This window comes from Heptranchias perlo, chromosome 2, assembly GCF_035084215.1.
Source record: "Heptranchias perlo isolate sHepPer1 chromosome 2, sHepPer1.hap1, whole genome shotgun sequence".
In the NCBI taxonomy this organism is placed as follows: domain Eukaryota; kingdom Metazoa; phylum Chordata; class Chondrichthyes; order Hexanchiformes; family Hexanchidae; genus Heptranchias; species Heptranchias perlo.
In genome coordinates, this window is record NC_090326.1 from 144,873,929 (window position 1) to 144,892,750 (window position 18,822).

At 43.3% G+C, this 18,822-nt stretch overlaps 1 protein-coding gene across 1 annotated transcript in view; it reads left to right on the plus strand.

Moving 5' to 3' along the window:
• Positions 1–1,005: 1,005 nt before the first annotated feature.
• Positions 1,006–18,822, plus strand: part of larp4b (La ribonucleoprotein 4B) — a 105,837-nt gene continuing 88,020 nt past the window's right edge. Inside the window, exon 1 of the mRNA XM_068007836.1 lies at positions 1,006–1,392. The gene's annotated coding sequence lies outside the window, so the exon portion shown is untranslated. The remainder of the gene's footprint in view (positions 1,393–18,822) is intronic.

Below are 18,822 nucleotides of genomic sequence, written 5' to 3' on the forward strand. Positions count from 1 at the left end.
CACGAGCATCAGTGTTTAGGATTTGTGCTGAGCTACCTATGTGGGGGACAAGGTTTGCAGTGCTCCTCCTGCCACCTGAAGGGATGCAATCTGATGTGTAGGGACAAGTGATGCGCGCGTGCACACACGCCATGTCCATGACGCGTTCCGCGTCGTCCCGCTTCTTGCATTCATTCGTACTTTGGTGGATTGGCAATGGGTCAAACACCCAGGAGGAATGCAGCCTCATGCAATGATGTCTGAGCCGAAGTGGCTTCATTTCCAGGTGCATTCAAGCGTCATTTACGCACTGCGGCACACGGGAAGAAGGCGGGAAACTGTGTGTGTGTGTAAAGAAAAGCAAAACCTGGAGCCATCTATTACGTCATTATGTCCAGAGAAACTCGGCACCCGTGGGTCTGACCAGAAAATGAAACCGAATTCATTGCTTCGGGTTTTCCTTTTTAAATTCCCCAATAAAAACGGCTGGTTTTTGCACTTGCATTATTTTATAATTTAACGCTCAGGTGTTTTGTTTCTCCGACGAGTTGGAAAAGAGGGGCAGAAAAAAAATGAAACACTTGCACGAGCGTGCCATATGGCCAGAGCATGCGTACAACCACAACACCCCCCCCCCACACACACACACACACAACAGTTCGCAAAACCAACCTTTATTTTATTGTCGTGTTTAATACAAAAATAAAATCAATGCAAACACAGCGTTCAAATGCAACAGGAAGAATACTTATAGCAATGATTATCTTTTTAAAAAAAAAACACAGGTCCAAAGCGCGTAATAAACAGCAGCGCGGCGACAATCAAACTCGCTAGTTCTCATTAATTAAAAGGGCGGGGGATCGGGATGATTGACAGCTGGGACGAACAATCGAAATCCGTGGTCTGTGGGCGGGTCAATGGCGCCGTCTAGAGGCAGCGAGGGGCGGGACTTCCGGCGCTAAGTTTGGTTGCTCCCTCCCCTCCCCAAGAAGCTGCCCACCCCCCCCCCCCCCCCCTTCCGAGAGAGAGAGAGCGGACGACGAGTGCTTTAACCGGAGCTGATTGGGATTAAACCGCAAACGAGGCGCCAAGGCCCCATCCACGTCGTCAAGGCCTTAATAAAAAAAAAAATAACAAACAAACAAACGCATCCCCTTAACTTAACAACCCTCCTCCTTCCCCCCCCCCCCCCCCCCCAAAAAAAAATCCCTTCGGGGCACAGAAGGAGGGAAGTAAGAGTTGGTTTGTGTGTGTGTGAGCTACCCCGGGGCCGTGTCCTCATCCTCCTCCTCTTGCTGCTGCTGCTGCTGCTGCTTCTTGTTGTTGTTTCCCCGCCGTCGGTAGGAGGGAAGAGCGAGAGCGGATCGGATCGGGTCGGCGGCCGGAGGAAGTGGAGGCGAGACCGGCGGGCAGGTGAGCGGCTCTTTAGGAATGGAGAAGAAAGAAGGAAGGGAAAGGGGGGCGGGGGGGGGGGGGAAGAGAGTGCGTTTATATTCAGGCCTGGGCCCGGGCCCGGCCCGGTGCGGGCAGCGGGAGACATGGTGGCCGCCATGTTTTTGCTGGCCCATGGAGATGGGGGGGTGGTGAGCTGGGCTGGGTGCCTTGGCCTGATTCTTCTCTTTTTATTTAGGCCGTATCGCGTTAGGGGGGGCCGCGTTGCAGCCTGAATCTGAAATCGAGGGGTGCTGGTTAGAAAAAAAACCCCAGAGGGGGGAGGTAAGGGGGTAATAAAAGGGCCGTCGGAGCACTGTCTTTGGAGGCCTCGAGCCTCGTTGTAGTTGTTCTATGTTTAATCTGGCGGGTTAATTAATGTCTGCGCGCCGCAGCCTGGTGGGTGGTTTGAAGGGGGGGGGGGGGGCGAAGAGAAGCAGGCGGATTGTTGTTTGTGGACTGAGACCGGTGAAGAGCATGTGCTTCCCTCCAATGAATGGCGAACGCTGAACCCCCTCCTCCTCCTCTTCCCCCCCCAACCCCGGAAAAAAAAGGAAACGAATCCGCGGGAATGTTTTCTGAATTTTATTTTTGAAGATTGCACTTTCCGGAGGAGCAGTATGTGTGAGTGACGCATGTATCTTCGCGTGTGTGTGTGTGTGTGTGTTTGGGATGAGGTTTCTACGGTCCTTCATTATAATGTATTTTATTCCGAGTTTATCAATCATGTGCAGGGTGTATTATTCTTTCGAATTCAATCTTTAGTGTCGATTGTAACCTCTCAGCCATTTGTTCCCAGATTAGGGTTTTTGGGCAGCAGTCATTTGCCACTTTTCTTCCTTCCTAATTGGAAATGGGGAAGAGGGAGAAACGCAGGCAGTGATGCCTTTTGATCGCAAACTCATGGAGGATTGCGAGTCTTGGGCAATATGATTTAACAATTGTTTAACGTGCATATAAAGGGCGGTTGTTAACTGAAGTTTATATAACTTGCCCCCTCCCCACACAAAAAAATGTCAGCGGGATTCGTGGCTGTGTCAGCTAACTACCAGACCGCACTGCGTCTGTTACTGCTAGAGATTTGCTGCAAAAAAGTTTCCAGGGATGCTTCCAGGCTTCTGGCCTACTAGAGCTTTTACACTTTTCCCCCTCCCTTTTAAAAAAAAATTGTTCAACTGTTTGTAACTTGTCGAAAAAAAACCTTCAGCTTTCTGACAAATATGTAATGTAGAAACTTAGGCCTTTTAAAACTTTTGATCGTCTTCAATCTGCATTTTAAATATAGTAGGCCTCGGAAATGGATTTATCACCACCAAGCAAACCCACGTAAAGAATGCTTTCTGAATTGTACTGATATTGCTCTGTAATAAATATGTATAATGCCAGAACAATTCAAATTGCAATTTTTTTCACTTTGCAATCTTGTGGGATTTGATTACACTATTCAGGAAGCTCTACTTTTTTGGCTTAAAAGGGCTGTTTAAATTTGGACTTAAATGAACTTTGCGCAATTGTGATTAATACTGAAGATTTATAATTAAAAGTAATTCAAACAATTCTTTATCAATGTACAGCAAACTCGGCAGTTACTCCCTTAACCACAACAGTTCCCTTGTGCAGAACTAGGTGGTATTTGGCAAGCAGTTTGCATACTGGCAGCTATTATTGGCACAAAATTGATCCAGTCCAGGATAAATCTCCTTATGAAACTGGTATTATGTATTGTTTTTTTTGAATAAAGAAAAAATGTCATGTTTACAAGATAGTAATCCAATCTCAATGTTCAAATGTATAAAGATACTACATATTTTGTGTATTCTACAGAAATATTGTAGTATCAGTCACATGATGGTTTGTACCTTCTCATCTGGTGTCACGTGCATTACCCAATCACTTGTGTTCATGAACTTTGTTCACAATGGCTGAGAACATAATGTGGAACTCCTGGTTTGATTGTGCTTTCCTAAGAATTACAAGCTCTATTAATGGCCTTTAAGTGGAATTAAAACATTGAAGGACCAAAGTTTATAGTGCAGGATACCACCAAGTCTGAAAAGGAAAAGACTTCCTGAGTGAATCCGGAAGTACTGGTTAGATAATTTTTGATATTAAAAACCTGAAGATTATAGGAGGAATGAATGACTGAGGGAGCTAAGGATGTTCAGTTATGTAGCCCTATGAATCTTTGAGCAAGAGGCTGTGGCAGAGCTTAATTTCAACATAGTGAAGATGTAGGGAGGATGGAAAAGGACACAGGTCAGTTCAGAGAAGCACAAACCATAATGACATGAATTTTTATCTTGTCTTTAACATAGAAAAACATCCCAAAGTGCTTTAGAGGTGTAAGGAAAACAGCTTGCATTTATATAGCACCTTTAACGTAGTAAAACGTCCCACTGTGCTTCTCAGGAGCGATTATCAAACAAAATTTGACACCGAGCCACATGAGTTGATATTAGGACAAATAACCAAAAGCTTGGTCAGAGGTAGGTTTTAAGGAGCATTTTAAAGGAGGAGTGTGAGGTAGAGGCCCGGAGGGAATTCCAGAGCTTAGGGCTAGGGCAGCTGAAGGCACGGCTGCCAAGGGAGATCTGGTGCAGAGATCTTGGAGGGTTGGAGGACTGAAGGAGGTTATGTAGATAGGGAGGGGCGATCTAGGCCAAAGGGGGGATTGGGAGGCACGTCCAAAAACTTGGTTAAAGAGATGGTTTTTTTTGGGGTGGAGCTTAAAGGAAATGAGAGGTTAGGCAGGGAATACCAGAGTGTGGGACCTAGGTGGCTGAAAACCCCGCTGCTAATGGTGGGATGATGCATAAGAGTCAGAGGAATGGACAGTTTTGTGAGGGGATGTACGGCTGAAGGAGGTTAGAGATAGGAGGAGTGAGACCATGGAGTGATTTAAACACAAGGATGAGAATTTTAATTGAGATATTGTGGGCTTAGGGGCCAATATAGATCAGCTAGGACAAGTGTGATGGGTGAGCCTGACTTGGTGTGGGATAGAGTGCAAGCAGCAGTGTTTTGAATGAGCTGAAGTGTATGGAGGGTGGGGGACAGGAAGCTGACAAGGAGGGCATTGGAGTAATCAAGTCTGGAAGTGACAAAGGCACAACTAAAATTGATAGGGAGAGATCAGAATAGATGGGTTTGACAAGCCAGACATTAAATATATGGAGAGGTTGGAGGTTACAGGTGGGAGAGCTTGCTTGTAAATTGAGGTATTCCTTGTATCCTGTCCAGCTGTGAGAGAAATGCTAAGTACTTCAAAGGTAAGAACTGGTATGTTAGATTTGAAGCATGTTGGTCATTCCTTACTTGCATATGAATGCCCTCTTCCATGGTCAGCATTTACATGGACATCCACTGCTGACACAAAAAACCTGACCCATAAACAATAAAGAAAAACTTATTTAAAAAAAAAAGTAACTATGTATTTAAAAACTGATCCATGATTTCAAGATAGTAATCTACTTGGAGGTTCAGATGTATGAAGATTTATGGGCTAGAGAGTTCAAGGCACCACTGTCATAGGGTCAAGGCCAGAAAGTTCCAGGCTCAGTTCCTGTTCCAAGATGAATTAATTCATCTCAGCCAAGGGGCAATATGGGACATTGCAATTGGTTTCAGTATCCTTGGACTAGCCAGGGGAGAAAAAAACAGCTCGCATTTCATTCCTGGTCCTACACGTGTGTGTATGGATATCAAAGGCGAAGGGATTAGGCTTGGTTGTGATGCTTGCTGACTGGCTCTTTGAAGAACACTGGTTCCTTGGATGAAGTATGAAAGGGCTGCTAGTCCTTATGGACTATGTACTAATAAGATTCTGCGTCTTCGAGAGGGTGGGATGGGGATCGGAGGAGAAGTAGTAATGCGAAAACTACAAGGTATATTGAGGTACTCTTATGTTGAGAGAATTTAGTCATATTCGGTGCATTGTACTTGTTAGTCTTTTAATATAAAGGATCTAACTGTCCAGTGGCTTTGAGGACCCACTTTTTTTGTGGGAGCTGTAATTAGATTCAAAGGCACCCTGCATGGAGCTAGTTTCATGCCTCTCACAACTGATTTTTCACCAGAATCTCAGATGCAATGTGCTGGTCTCAAAGATCTGCAATGATCGTTGCTATCAGACTGCAGCTAAAATCAGAAAAAGCGGCTGGATGGGCTTTGCTTTTTTTTGAATGCTGCTTTCCTGAGAGCTGAACAATAATGTTATGTAAAGTTTTTAATAAAAATAACCACAGATGCAAATAGTAATTGCGTTGATGGGGAGGGGTGGCTTCTGTTTTACTCCAGGGATCTCTAGGTTGGCTTCAGTAAGGGAATTGTGATTTGAACAGAATTTTGCCAGTGATACTTGGATTTATTTGACTGCGTGCTACAGGATTGAAAAAGCTTGCAGGTGTTTGTGTCTTGCTGCTGTTCCTATAATCCAAATATGTAATCACTACAAGGGGAGGGGTGGTTCTAATGAGGTAGAAGACTACTAAAACCTTGCATCTTGATGTCAGGACTTTTACATTTTGGAAGTTAGTTTCCAGTGTTGTGGGTGGTGCTTATCATGGGGTTGATGTCACAGTAATGGCTTATCATTAGTAACCCTGGGATGTTACTTCCTTAAAATGGATCTCATGGTGCTTCAATACATTAAAATGTAGAACAACTTTAATTTTCGGCTTCTGTTTTACTCCAGGGATCTCTAGGTTGGCTTCAGTAAGGGAATTGTGATTTGAACAGAATTTTGCCAGTGATACTAGGATTTATTTGACTGCGTGCTACAGGATTGAAAAAGCTTGCAGGTGTTTGTATCTTGCTGCTGTTCCTATAATCCAAATATGTAATCACTACAAGATGAGAACAGTAGATACTCCATTGCAGATGCCTTCTAATTTAACTGTCATGCTTGGTATATTGTACCAGACTTGGCCTTAATTCTAAGTGCTTAGCCATGTTAATATAATCCCATTGAAAGCGAGTGTGAACCCCTCGAGATGGGTGAGTGGCATAGACTTTCTATCCCATATGCTTTTAATTGAATTTTTATTTGGAAGATGGCTGTTAAATTCCCTTCTTAGAGATTAAATACTCCTCACTGGGAAAAATATTATACTTGGACCTATACTTGTGTATGAAATCGTGTTTTGTTTTGGGAGGGGGGGGGAGGAGGAGAGAATGTCTTGATTACATTTAGAATCAGAGTTTTACAGCACTCAAGGAGGCCATTCAGCCCACTGCACTTTTGCTGACTCAAAGATCTATCCATTTAGCATGACTCCCCTGCCCGTAACCAATGATTTATTGTTTTACTTTTTCAGCAGCTTTTATGTCTTCTGCTTTTACCACTTTCTGCCAGGATGTTCCAAGTCCCAAAGGCCCTCTGGTGTTTAAATTTATTTTTAAACCTTTCCTTTCAATCTTTTGGTGGTGATATATTTATCCCTTTTTAGTTACTGATTTAACAACCAGTGAAAATCAGATTTTGACATAACTTGTCAAAACCCATCCTCACACAAAATGATCAGTGCTTGGAATGGTGACTAGGGTGGTGGGGACGTAAATTCTGGAGTCATTCAAGGGGCAGTTAGATGCTGCGATGGGAAACTCATTTCCTATTGAAAGATGAGCTATATATGTCTACCATTTGGCCTCCAGCACCTGTAGTCGTATTTGTGAATTTATTTATCTGAACAAGCAGTTTTATATTGTGTTTGGGAAATTGGAGTGCATGTCCATTTTTAAAATATTTTAATTTTTTTGATTCCTTAGGCAGTTTTTCCTTGAATGGTATGCAACTCTCATTTTCCCATGCACATCTTGATGGTTGCAACTTGTTCATTGTACGATTACAGGGGAAATGGCTGCAGCCATTAATACACTGCTTAAATGGCCATTCTTCACTTAGCCTGGATAGAAAGCGCTGATGGGTGTTTCATCTGTGGGGGGCAATCGCAGTTGAAGCAACAAAAATCTTTTTTCTCACTACCTAACTTTTTTAGTACCCTGATTGCTTTATTAGGTGAATTTAGCAAGTACTAACTTGTTCTGTGCCACAATTTCAGGAAAAATAGTTGCAGGCCTGTTGTGGGGGAAGGCTGAAGGGATGTGCAAGAGGCCAGAGTTGGAGGAACACAGAATTCTGGGGGGGTTATAAGGCTGGAGGAAGTTTCACTGATAGGGAGGGGCAACACAATGAAGGAATTTAAACACAAGGATGATAATTTTAAATTGGTGGTCTGGGGTGATGGGTGTACAGGATGGTAGGATATGGGCAGAGTTTTGGATGAGCTCATGTTTAGGGAGGGTGGAGGATGGCAGGCAGACCAGGAGAGCTTTGGAATAGTAGTGTCTGGAGGTGATAATGGTATGGTTGAGGGTTTCAGCAACAAATGGGCTAAGGCAGGAGTGGAGGTGTGCAATGTTAGAGGTGGAAGTGGACACTCTGACAGAGGACATGGAGTTGGAAGTTCAGCTTGGGGACAAATAGGATGCCAAAGTTATGAATAGTCTGGTTCAACCTGAAGGAGGGTGATGAATTCAGTGGCTTGAGTATGGAATTTGTGGTGGGAGTTGAAAACAATGGCTTTCGTCTTCCCAGTGTTTAACTGGAGGAAATTGTTGCTCTCGCAAGACTGGGTGGCGGATTAGCAGTGTGACAACACTGGTAGTGTAGGAGTAGAGAAAAGTGGTCGAGAGGTAGAACTGGGTGTCATCAATCAAAATCATGAAGGGTCTAGACAGAGTAGATAGAGAGAAACTGTTCCCATTGGCGGAAGGGTCAAGAACCAGAGGACATAGATTTAAGGTGATTGGCAAAAGAACCAAAGGTGACATGAGGAAAATTTTTTTTTTTTAAACAGTGAATAGTTAGGATCTGGAATGCACTGCCCGAGGGGCTGGTGGAGGCAGATTCAATCATGGCCTTCAAACGGGAGCTGGATGAGTACTTGAAAGGAAACAATTTGCAGAGATAGGGCGAGGGAGTGGGACTAGCTGGATTGCTCTTGCATAGAGCCAGTGTGGACTCAATGGGCTGAATGGCCACCTTCGGTGCTGTAACCTTTCTATGATTCCATCAGTGTATATGTGGAAGTTGACCCCATCTCTTGCATAATGGTGCCCAGGAGCAGCATGTTCATGAAGAGGAGGAGAGGGCTAAGGATAGGTCCTTTGAAGCCTCCTGATGTAATGGTGTGGGGATGGGAAGCAAAGCTACTGCTGGAGTTGGGACTCCAGCTTCAACATGTGTCTGCACCTAGTTCAGAGCAGCAGCCATAATTGCACCATTGTTTTTTTTCCCCCACTGCCCAGACAACCATCATAGTGGTATGTTGAAGTCACTGATTACTTACAAACTGCTACATGTGTTAAAATTAATTTTTATTAAATACAACACAAGAAGCTGCAGGATTGGAGAGCTTATGGTGAAGTTTGTTTTTGAAATAGCTGTTGCTTGCTGTCTCAGCACTTCAAATTTGCTAGCATAGAGTGATGAGACAATATTCACAAAATACGAAAGGCAACTTACGGGTGAAACTGTAGCAAAGCTGGCCAAACCTGGAGTTGTAAATACTCAATGCAATGGCCTTAAGATCCATGGATTGCATCCATGGGATAGTTCCTTCTGGGGGGGGGGGGAAAGTGGTAGGAAAATGTCATTTCTAAAAAGTAGCTGTTTAATTGGTGTGCTACTGTAAAATAACATGATATTGCATTTTACTGTGAATTGCATTATATTGCTTCTGTTCATATTCTTGGCATCTTTTATCGTACACCTTTTCTTGAACTTTCTTACTTCATAGCTTCCAGCTATCGTTGTCAGGACAGCAAGGCAGCTAGATAATGAGCATTGCTGGCCTGCTGTAAAAACATGAAGATAGTCAATAAACCATATAGGTGTGATCTCGTCAGAATTATGCAAGTGAAACTGAGAACGGGGAAGATGTATGTTTTTAAAATATGTATAATTATGCCAAGTAAAATATATCTTGTATGAAAATGCATGTTGTATGCAAATATATTTTGTTTCCTTAATCTTTTACGTATGCATTAATGTGAACAACTTTAATGCTGGGGAACGTGCCAATTTTGACACCTTGTTGCATCAAGTACTTTCTGGACAAGTATAGCACAGTTAGCTGCAGAGCAATGTCCATTTTACTCTGCTTCAACATGTGTCTGCACCGAGTTCAGAGCAGCAGCCATAATTGCACCATTGTGTTTTTTTTTCCCCACTGCCCAGACAACCATCTTAGTGGTATGTTGAAGTCACTGATTACTTACAAACTGCTACATGTGTTAAAATTAATTTTTATTAAATACAACACAAGAAGCTGCAGGATTGGAGAGCTTATGGTGGAATGGGTTGAAGAGCTACAGTGTTAGCACAAAGGAGTAATATTTAATTCCAGAATTCTGAGCCTGTGGAGTTCTACAGTATTCACCAGGTTCAAGGAAAGCCCATCTTCCAGCTGACCATTTTTTGATAAGCAGTGATCCTGTGTGCAAACATTTCCTGCCAAACATTACATTATAAATTTCTATGTCCACATTTACAATGGAATCTGCTTACATAAACATGTCACTCTGTAATTACATTTTCTTGTTCTTAACCCTTGTTGCTTCCTCTTTCTCTCTCGTCCCCCAGCCCCAAAAGTAGCAGCACCGCCTTTCGTTTAAAGGTTTTTTTTTGTCTCCAGGCAGCAAAACACTTACTTTTCAGATGATTGATATGATGTGCTACTGACATGTAAACTTGTTGGCAGTCTGATGGTGCTTGGATGAGTAAACTTGTCTGAATGTTTGAAAGTTTAAAACTGACCAGTGAAGAAATAAATGAGCAATGGTATACCTGGAAGCCTAACTGAACTAGCTGTTGCATGTAGAAGCCAGTTGGCTGTTGGGAGACACACACAGACAAGACAGCCATGCCTGAAAGTCTGCATACTTTGTGTCAGTGGTAGCATGAGGCATGCTGGATTGTGAGTGTTTAGTGATTGAACAATTATACCTTCAATAATCTTGTGCAATTCATAAATAATTGCAGGAAAACCACAAATTGCATCTATCAGGAATTTAATCAATCCTCCACAAGACTCAGATTTCTACTGGATTCAGCCCTTCATTGATGGAGTTCCTTGGTTTTGGCACTGATGCGTGTGGCATAACATTGTGCAAGCAGAGCCCAGGAATGTGATTTGAATTATATTATTTTCTGTTGGAAGTACAGCTAACTGTTAAGGTAAAATATTAATGTTTTGTGCCCCAGAAAGTGCTGTCCATCGTGTATAATCTAAGGTAATATTTTAATAGTCCTTGTGTTATGATTGGTGAATTTACATGTCTGTTTTCTTCCACAGTGGTTGTTTATCTTTTTTAATTGGTTACCTTCTATTTTTGTTCACCACTTAAATTGTATAAGACCTTTTTTGCCCAAACGTGCTACAGCAAAATAATTGCCCTCCCACTTGCTCCCTCTTTTGATTCTCCGTGGTACTGCAGCTCTGGTCCTGGGATTGTCTGGAGAGTTATGTTTCTGATTTAAATATTTTTGAGTGACATTTTGACAACCTTCATTCCAGCTAGCACAGAATGGAGTGAAATAACTGGAAATACCAGATAGGTGGCTCAGAGTAGAGTGACATCTTTTACATTTATGTGCACTGATCAGAAGATAGACGAGTTGAGCGATCATTGGCGAATAAGACAGCAAATAGCAGAGATTGCTGGAGTAACAGAAAGGAGCAATGATTGTGTAATAAAGGGGAGGAGAAATGGACATGGAAAAAAATAAATATGGATAATGTGAAGGATACACTGGAAGAAAGTGAGGACTTCAGTCCATGGTAAAAGTAACAGAGGCTGTGAATAGTGTACCAGGCATTTGGGGGTGCAGGAAGATCGAGAGGGAGAAAAGCGATGACTACAGAACAGCCCTTCAGGGCCACCAGTTGTGATGTGACTTGCTTACTTGGCACCTTTTTAAATACACAGGCATAGAAGTGGTGAAGTCTTCATACCGTTTAAATGCTTGCTATCCAGAAAGTACAAAGTGCTTCATAAGCAGCATAAGTGGATCCTATTCTGATCTGAGGCTCTCACTACCCTGACAGAAATGAAGCCCTCGCAGAAACCTTTTATTTAAAAAAAAAATCAGCTCAGTACAGATAATTTTCCTCACCCAAGTATATATGCAGTACAGATAATTTATACAGAACATCAACATATATAGATGTTGATATATGCAAAAAAATCCTGTGTACTTAAATATTTAATTAGCCCTCGTAATAACCTTTGTAGTTGAGTGGGAAAAGAATGACTTTGTTCCCTTCAGTTTACAATTGCTTCAGTTTGTTACTGTTTAAAAAAATATGTATTTTCTGTTTGTAGTCAGCCTGTATCAAGCTGGCAATTAGATTTAGACAGCAGAGGTTTATGGTGTGCTGTATGACTTGGTTCTAAGCTACAAACTGCTGCGGTACAGAGGGATCTGCGTGTCCTCGTTCATGAAACACAAAAAGTTAACATACAGGTACAGCAGGTAATCCGGAAGGCAAATGGAATATTGGGCTTTATTTCTAGGGGGAGGGAGGGAGTATACAAGCAGGGAAGTCATGGTACAACTGAACAGGGTGCTGATGAGACCACACCTGGAGTACTGCTGTTCTGGTGCCCTTATTTAAGGAAGGACATACTTGCATTGGAGGCAGTTCAGAGAAGGTTCACTAGGTTGATTCTGGGCATGGAAGGGTTGTCTTATGAGGAAAGATTGAACAGGTTGGGTCTATACTCATTGGAGTTTAGAACAATGAGAGGGGATCTTATTGAAACGTTCAAGATTCTGAGGGGACTCGATGGGGTAGATGCTGAGAGGATGTTACCCCTCATGGGGGAATCTAAAACTCGGGGGCATAGTCTCAGAATAAGGGGTCGCCCGTTTACGACGGAAGTGAGGAGGAATTTCTTCTCCCAGAGGGTCATGAATCTTTGGAATTCTTTACCTCAAAAAGCTGTGGATGCTGAGTCATTGAATACATTCAAGGCTGAATTAGACAAATTTTTGATCAGCAAGGGAGTCAAAGGATATGGGGAAAAAGTGGGAAAGTGGAATTAAGGTAAAAATCAGATCAGCCATGATCTCATTAAATGGCAGAGCAGGCTCGAGGGGCCGAATGGCCTACTCCTGCTCCTATCTCTTATGGTCTTATTTCTACTGGAGCATTACTGATCTGATGTATCCAGGTTAACTGAAGATGACCCCACGGCTACCTCCAATCACACATCGGTGTCCCTTCCTGACCCAATTCCAATTTTCAGTGTCCAGTTTGCAGGAACTGTGTCTCCGAGATGGGCAACGTGACCAAAAAGGGTGCCTGGTGGTGGCAATTAATGGTAACTTGAATCGTCTCAAGTCCGGTTCTTGTTACATCTGTGTTGCGGATGACGTCAAACCGTCTAATTGCCACCAGTCTCTTGATGTCTTGCTTAAGCAGCATCTGTCTGATTTGTGCTTACATGGGTTTTTTCACCTATTAACTCCAGACTCTGTGCAGGTTTTTCATTGCTGTATGGCTGACTTGATACACCTATCTGACAACAGATTGCTACCTGGAAAGATAGTCGTCACTGCTTCCATGTTTTATCCATCAAATTGAATGTCTTGTATTGCAGCGTTGCGCAAAAATCCCATAGCCCAAAATTGGCTACTTCGTACTCTCAAATACATCGGCGATCACTCACATCCTGACCAAAGTGGGCGACATCATCCACTTTTTCAGATTGGAAAAGGAGGTCTGATTGATGGTATTTGCAGAGATATGGTCGAGGATCCAGCCCTTTCACATGACAAAACAGGTTTGGAGCCAGGGTGCATACCTGCCTTACTGGTGTGGAACCTCTCAGACTTGTGGTTCCCCAGTCGGACCTGTACTTTTGGGTCATTAGAGTAGATCTTGAATTAGCCCTCGGAGGATGTCAAAGATGCCAATGCCTTTTAGAGCCTTCTAAAGGGCATTTCTGTTGACAGTTAAATGCTGATTAATCATTTTTCATCGCTGGGCGATCAACAATGGATGCCATGTTTGCTCTGCCTATTGGCTGAGATTCATGGCAAATTCAACTGCTCTTTAGCAGTCGTATATGTAGATTTCAAGGCAACTTTTGAGTCTGAGATCTTAATTGAATTACTTCTAGTGGCCATCTGATTTACTCAAGCACTTCCACTGCAAATACTCCCAGAAAGTCTGCAGTGGCCATTCATATGCAGTATGCTGTTCTGTCATGGGTCAATATGAATTGTGTTTTGCACAGTTCTTTTTTCTTAATAGTTGAAATTAATGACTGTCTCTTCCTCCTGTTCTTTTGCGCCAGGCATATCTTTATGGCGGACCTCCTCTCATGCCTGTACCATTCTGAGGCAGCTACCGACATAATATTTTCCTCTTCTTTTCTCTTTGCCCTCCCCCCCCCCCCCCCCCCCCCCCCCCAAATAAGACGAAGATGACCCTGGTTTCCATTTAATACCTCTTTGCAGCTGATATTTGATATGGTGCTGCAAGGGACAAAGCTAATCATGTTGCATACTGCATGTTATGGTTCCAGTAGATACACTGCCTTCAGGTGTCATTCAATTATCAGCTTATTGGTTTTATTGAATAGTGAGACCTGCCAGTGGTGGTTATTATACCTGTGCTATTTTGAAATGGAGTGCTAACCTAGTGAATCAGTGTGTGGCCCCAATCTCATAGGCCAGTGTTCATTCCAAAGCCTTTGTTTCCTTTCCTCTCAGTACTCTCCAATTGATGCAGTTTGAACAATATATCCAAATGGTAAAAGTATATATCTGGATGTTTTTCTGTTGGCAGTTTGTATACTTCAACCAGGACAGTAGTGCGGAATCTTTTTGAACATGAAAATCAAATGTGGAGGTTTGTGGCAGTCTGTTTTAGGTTAGTAACTGAGGGCTAATGCACAAAAATCAGCACAAAAATCAATAGCAAGATAACATGCTATAGAGAGAATTGAAGGCTGCAATTCGGTCTTGGGGTACTTCTATTTTTTGTTACTTGGTCAAGATGAGCTTTTATTTGGAGACAGCGTAAGCTACCTTTTTAAGTTGCTATCTTTTAATTGAGTCTGTGATCCTGTATTAAACTTTGTACCAATTTTACTTAATAGTCAATACTTTAAAAAACACTTGGAACAATTTTTAATTCTGATTAAAAGCCGACTCAATGGGAGTGTGCATGCACATGTGAAAGAGTGGTCGTGTCAGGATGCACTGGGTAGGATGATTGATATCTTGCTTTTATTCCTTTGTCAACCAGATCATCTTTACTGTGTATACCTTTTTGTTAAAAAGATTTAAGTTCTGGAGTTTGACCAATTCAGTTGAATTCCTTGAGGAAATTACTGAGTGTATAGGGAATGGGAGTTGGATGGGATGTATTTGGACTTTCCAAAAGGTGTTGGAGATTACGGTGCATAATAAAGGTGAAGTGTGCCATGGGCAGAGAGATGGCTGAAGGATAGGAAATGGAGAGGACTAAACGGTGGATGTTTCTAGATTGGCAAGTGGCATCCCCAGGGACATGCTGAGATGGTTCTCCATGTACATATTGATTTCCACATAACGAGAGGAAATGATATCAAAATTTGGCAGTGTCAAATTGAGCATGCTAACTGAAGGCTGTAGTCGCTAAGGGAGGATATTAGTTAGAGGAGTGGGAAAGTATGTGGTAAACTTAATTCAATGTAGATGAGTGAACTGGTAAATTTTGAGAGAATGGAAATATATTGTTAACAATTCTCAATGGAGTGGAGGAACAGCAAGATTTAAGAGTGTAGCTACACATCTTTTAGAAGTAGGATTGAAAGTGGGAACGGCATAACAGTAAATGGATTCTGATTTTTAGGCATAGGGATATTGAATATAAAAACAAGGAAGTAATGAATCAAAGAAACTAGTTAGATCAGTTAGATGGAATACTTTGAAATTCTGGGCATCCAATTCAAAGAATATTGGAGCTATAAAAAGGTGCATCATGACTGCACGAGGCTAATACCAAGGATGAGAGGTTCAAGTTATGAGATTTAAGGAAATGGCTATGTTCAGTGGAGCATAGAAGGTTAAGGAAGGCACTAATAGTAAGTGAACAGTTTGACCGGATAGTGAGATTATTTCTGCTGATCATGGAGTTGTTTTTCTGTGTACAGAGTTTAGACTATGGAATTCATTACTATAAGCAGCTGTTGGAGCTGATCAATTACAATAAGAGGTAATTAGATAAATAAGAACTTAAACATAAGAAATAGGAACAGGCCATAGGGCCCCTCGAGCTTGCTCTGCCATTCAATAAGATCCTGGCTGATCGACCTCAACTCCACTTTCCCGCTCGATCCCCATATCCCTTGATTCCCTTAGAGTCCAAAAACAATCAATCTCAGTCTTGAATATTCTTAACAACCGAACATCCATAGCGCTCTCGGGTAGAGAATTCCAAAGATTCACAACCCTCAGTGAAGAAATTTCTCCTCATCTCAGTCTTAAATGGCTGACCCCAAGTTCTAGACTCTCCAGCCAGGGGAAACAGCCTCTCAATATCTACCGTGTCAAGCCCTAGAAGAATCTTATACGTTTCAATGAGATCACCTCGCCGCCTTCTAAACTCGAGAGAATATAGGCCCATTCTACTCTATCTTTCCTCAGAGGACAACCCTCTCATCCTAGGAATCAATCCAGTGAACGTTTGTTGCGCCCCCCGCCCCCCAGGCAAGAATATCCTTCTGTAGGTAAGGAGATCAAAACTATACACAGTATAGGTGTGGCCTCACCAGAGCCCTATATTGCAGCAAGACTTTTTTACTCTTAGCCTTTATTGCAAGGGGTTTGAAGTATAACGTACCATTTGCCTCTGAATACCAACATTTCATAGCCTCTCTCCTTTTTTAAAAAAAAATTCTGCTTTTCTATTCCTACCAAAGTGGATAATTTCACACTTCCCCACATTATACTCCATCTTGCCTAATCTGTATACTGTTGCAGACTCTTTGCATCCTCCTCACAGCTTACTTTCCCACCTAGCTTTGTATCGTCGGCAAACTTGGATACATTACGCTCAGTCCCCTCATCTAAGTCATTGATATATATGTATTGTAAACAGCTGAAGCCCGAGCACTGATCCTTGTGGCACCCCACTAGTTACAACCTGCCAACCCGAAAATGACCCATTTATTCCTACTGTTTTCTGTTCGTTAACCAATTCTCAATCCGTGCTAATATATTACCCCAAATCGCATGAGCCCTAATCTTGTGTATCAACCTCTTGTGTGGCACCTTATCGAATGCCTTTTGAAAATCCCAATATACTACATCCACTGGTTTCCCCCTTATCTACCCTGCTAGTTACACTCAAAATTCTAATAGATTTGTCAAACACTGTTTCCCTTTCATAAAACCATGTTGACTCTGCCTAATCATATGATTTTCTAAGTGTCCTGTTACAACGTCCTTAATAGATTACCACCTACTGTCCTCCCTCAGCTGATGAATCAGTCCTCCTCCATGTTGAGCACCACTTGGAGGAAGCACTGAGGGTAGCAAGGGCACAAAATGTACTCTGGGTGGGGGACTTCAATGTCCATCACCAAGAATGGCTCGGTAGCACCACTACTGACAGAGCTGGCCGAGTCCTGAAGGACATAGCTGCTATAGACAGAGCTAAGCGATTCCACAACCAACGGATCAGATCAAAGCTCTGCAGTCCTGCCACATCCAGTCGTGAATGGTGGTGGACAATTAAACAACTAACGGGAGGAGGAGGCTCTGCAAACATCCCCATCCTCAATGATGGCGGAGTCCAACACGTGAGTGCAAAAGACAAGGCTGAAGCGTTTGCAACCATCTTCAGCCAGAAGTGCCGAGTGGATGATCCATCTCGGCCTCCTCCCGATATCCCCACCATCACAGAAGCCAGTCTTCGGCCAATTCGATTCACTCCACGTGATATCAAGAAACGGCTGAGTGCACTGGATACAGCAAAGGCTATGGGCCCCGACAACATCCCAGCTGTAGTGCTGAAGACTTGTGCTCCAGAACTAGCTGCGCCTCTAGCCAAGCTGTCCCAGTACAGCTACAACACTGGCATCTACCCGACAATGTGGAAAATTGCCCAGATATGTCCTGTCCACAAAAAGCAGGACAAATCCAATCCGGCCAATTACCGCCCCATCAGTCTATTCTCAATCATCAGCAAAGTGATGGAAGGTGTCGTCGACAGTGCTATCAAGCGGCACTTACTCACCAATAACCTGCTCACCGATGCTCAGTTTGGGTTCCGCCAGGACCACTCGGCTCCAGACCTCATTACAGCGTTGGTCCAAACATGGATAAAAGAGCTGAATTCCAGAGGTGAGGTGGAGTGACTGCCCTTGACATCAAGGCAGCATTTGACCGAGTGTGGCACCAAGGAGCCCTAGTAAAATTGAAGTCAATGGGAATCGGGGAAAACTCTCCAGTGGCTGGAGTCATACCTAGCACAAAGGAAGATGGTAGTGGTTGTTGGAGGCCAATCATCTCAGCCCCAGGACATTGCTGCAGGAGTTCCTCAGGGCAGTGTCCTAGGACCAACCATCTTCAGCTGCTTCATCAATGACCTTCCCTCCATCATAAGGTCTGAAATGGGGATGTTCGCTGATGACTGCACAGTGTTCAGTTCCATTCGCAACCCCTCAAATAATGAAGCAGTCCGAGCCCGCATGCAGCAAGACCTGGACAACATCCAGGCTTGGGCTCATAAGTGGCAAGTAACATTTGCGCCAGATAAGTGCCAGGCAATGACCATCTCCAACAAGAGAGAGTCTAACCACCTCCCACTGACATTCAACGGCATTACCATCACCGAATCCCCCAACATCAACATCCTGGGGGTCACCATTGACCAGAAACTTAACTGGACCAGCCATATAAATACTGTGGCTGCAAGAGCAGGTCAGAGGCTGGGTATTCTGCGGCGAGTGACTCGCCTCCTGACTCCCCAAAGCCTTTCCACCATCTACAAGGCACAAGTCAGGAGTGTGATGGAGTACTCTCCACTTGCTTGGATGAGTGCAGCTCCAACAACACTCAAGAAGCTCAACACCATCCAAGATAAAGCAGCCCGCTTGATTGGCACCCCACCCACTACACTAAACTTTCACTCCCTTCACCGGCGCACTGTGGCTGCAGTGTGTACCATCCACAGGATGCACTGCAGCAACTCGCCAAGGCTTCTTCGACAGCACCTCCCAAACCCGCGACCTCTACCACCTAGAAGGACAAGAGCAGCAGGCACATGGGAACACCACCACCTGCACGTTCCCCTCCAAGTCACACACCATCCCGACTTGGAAATATATCGCCGTTCCTTCATTGTCGCT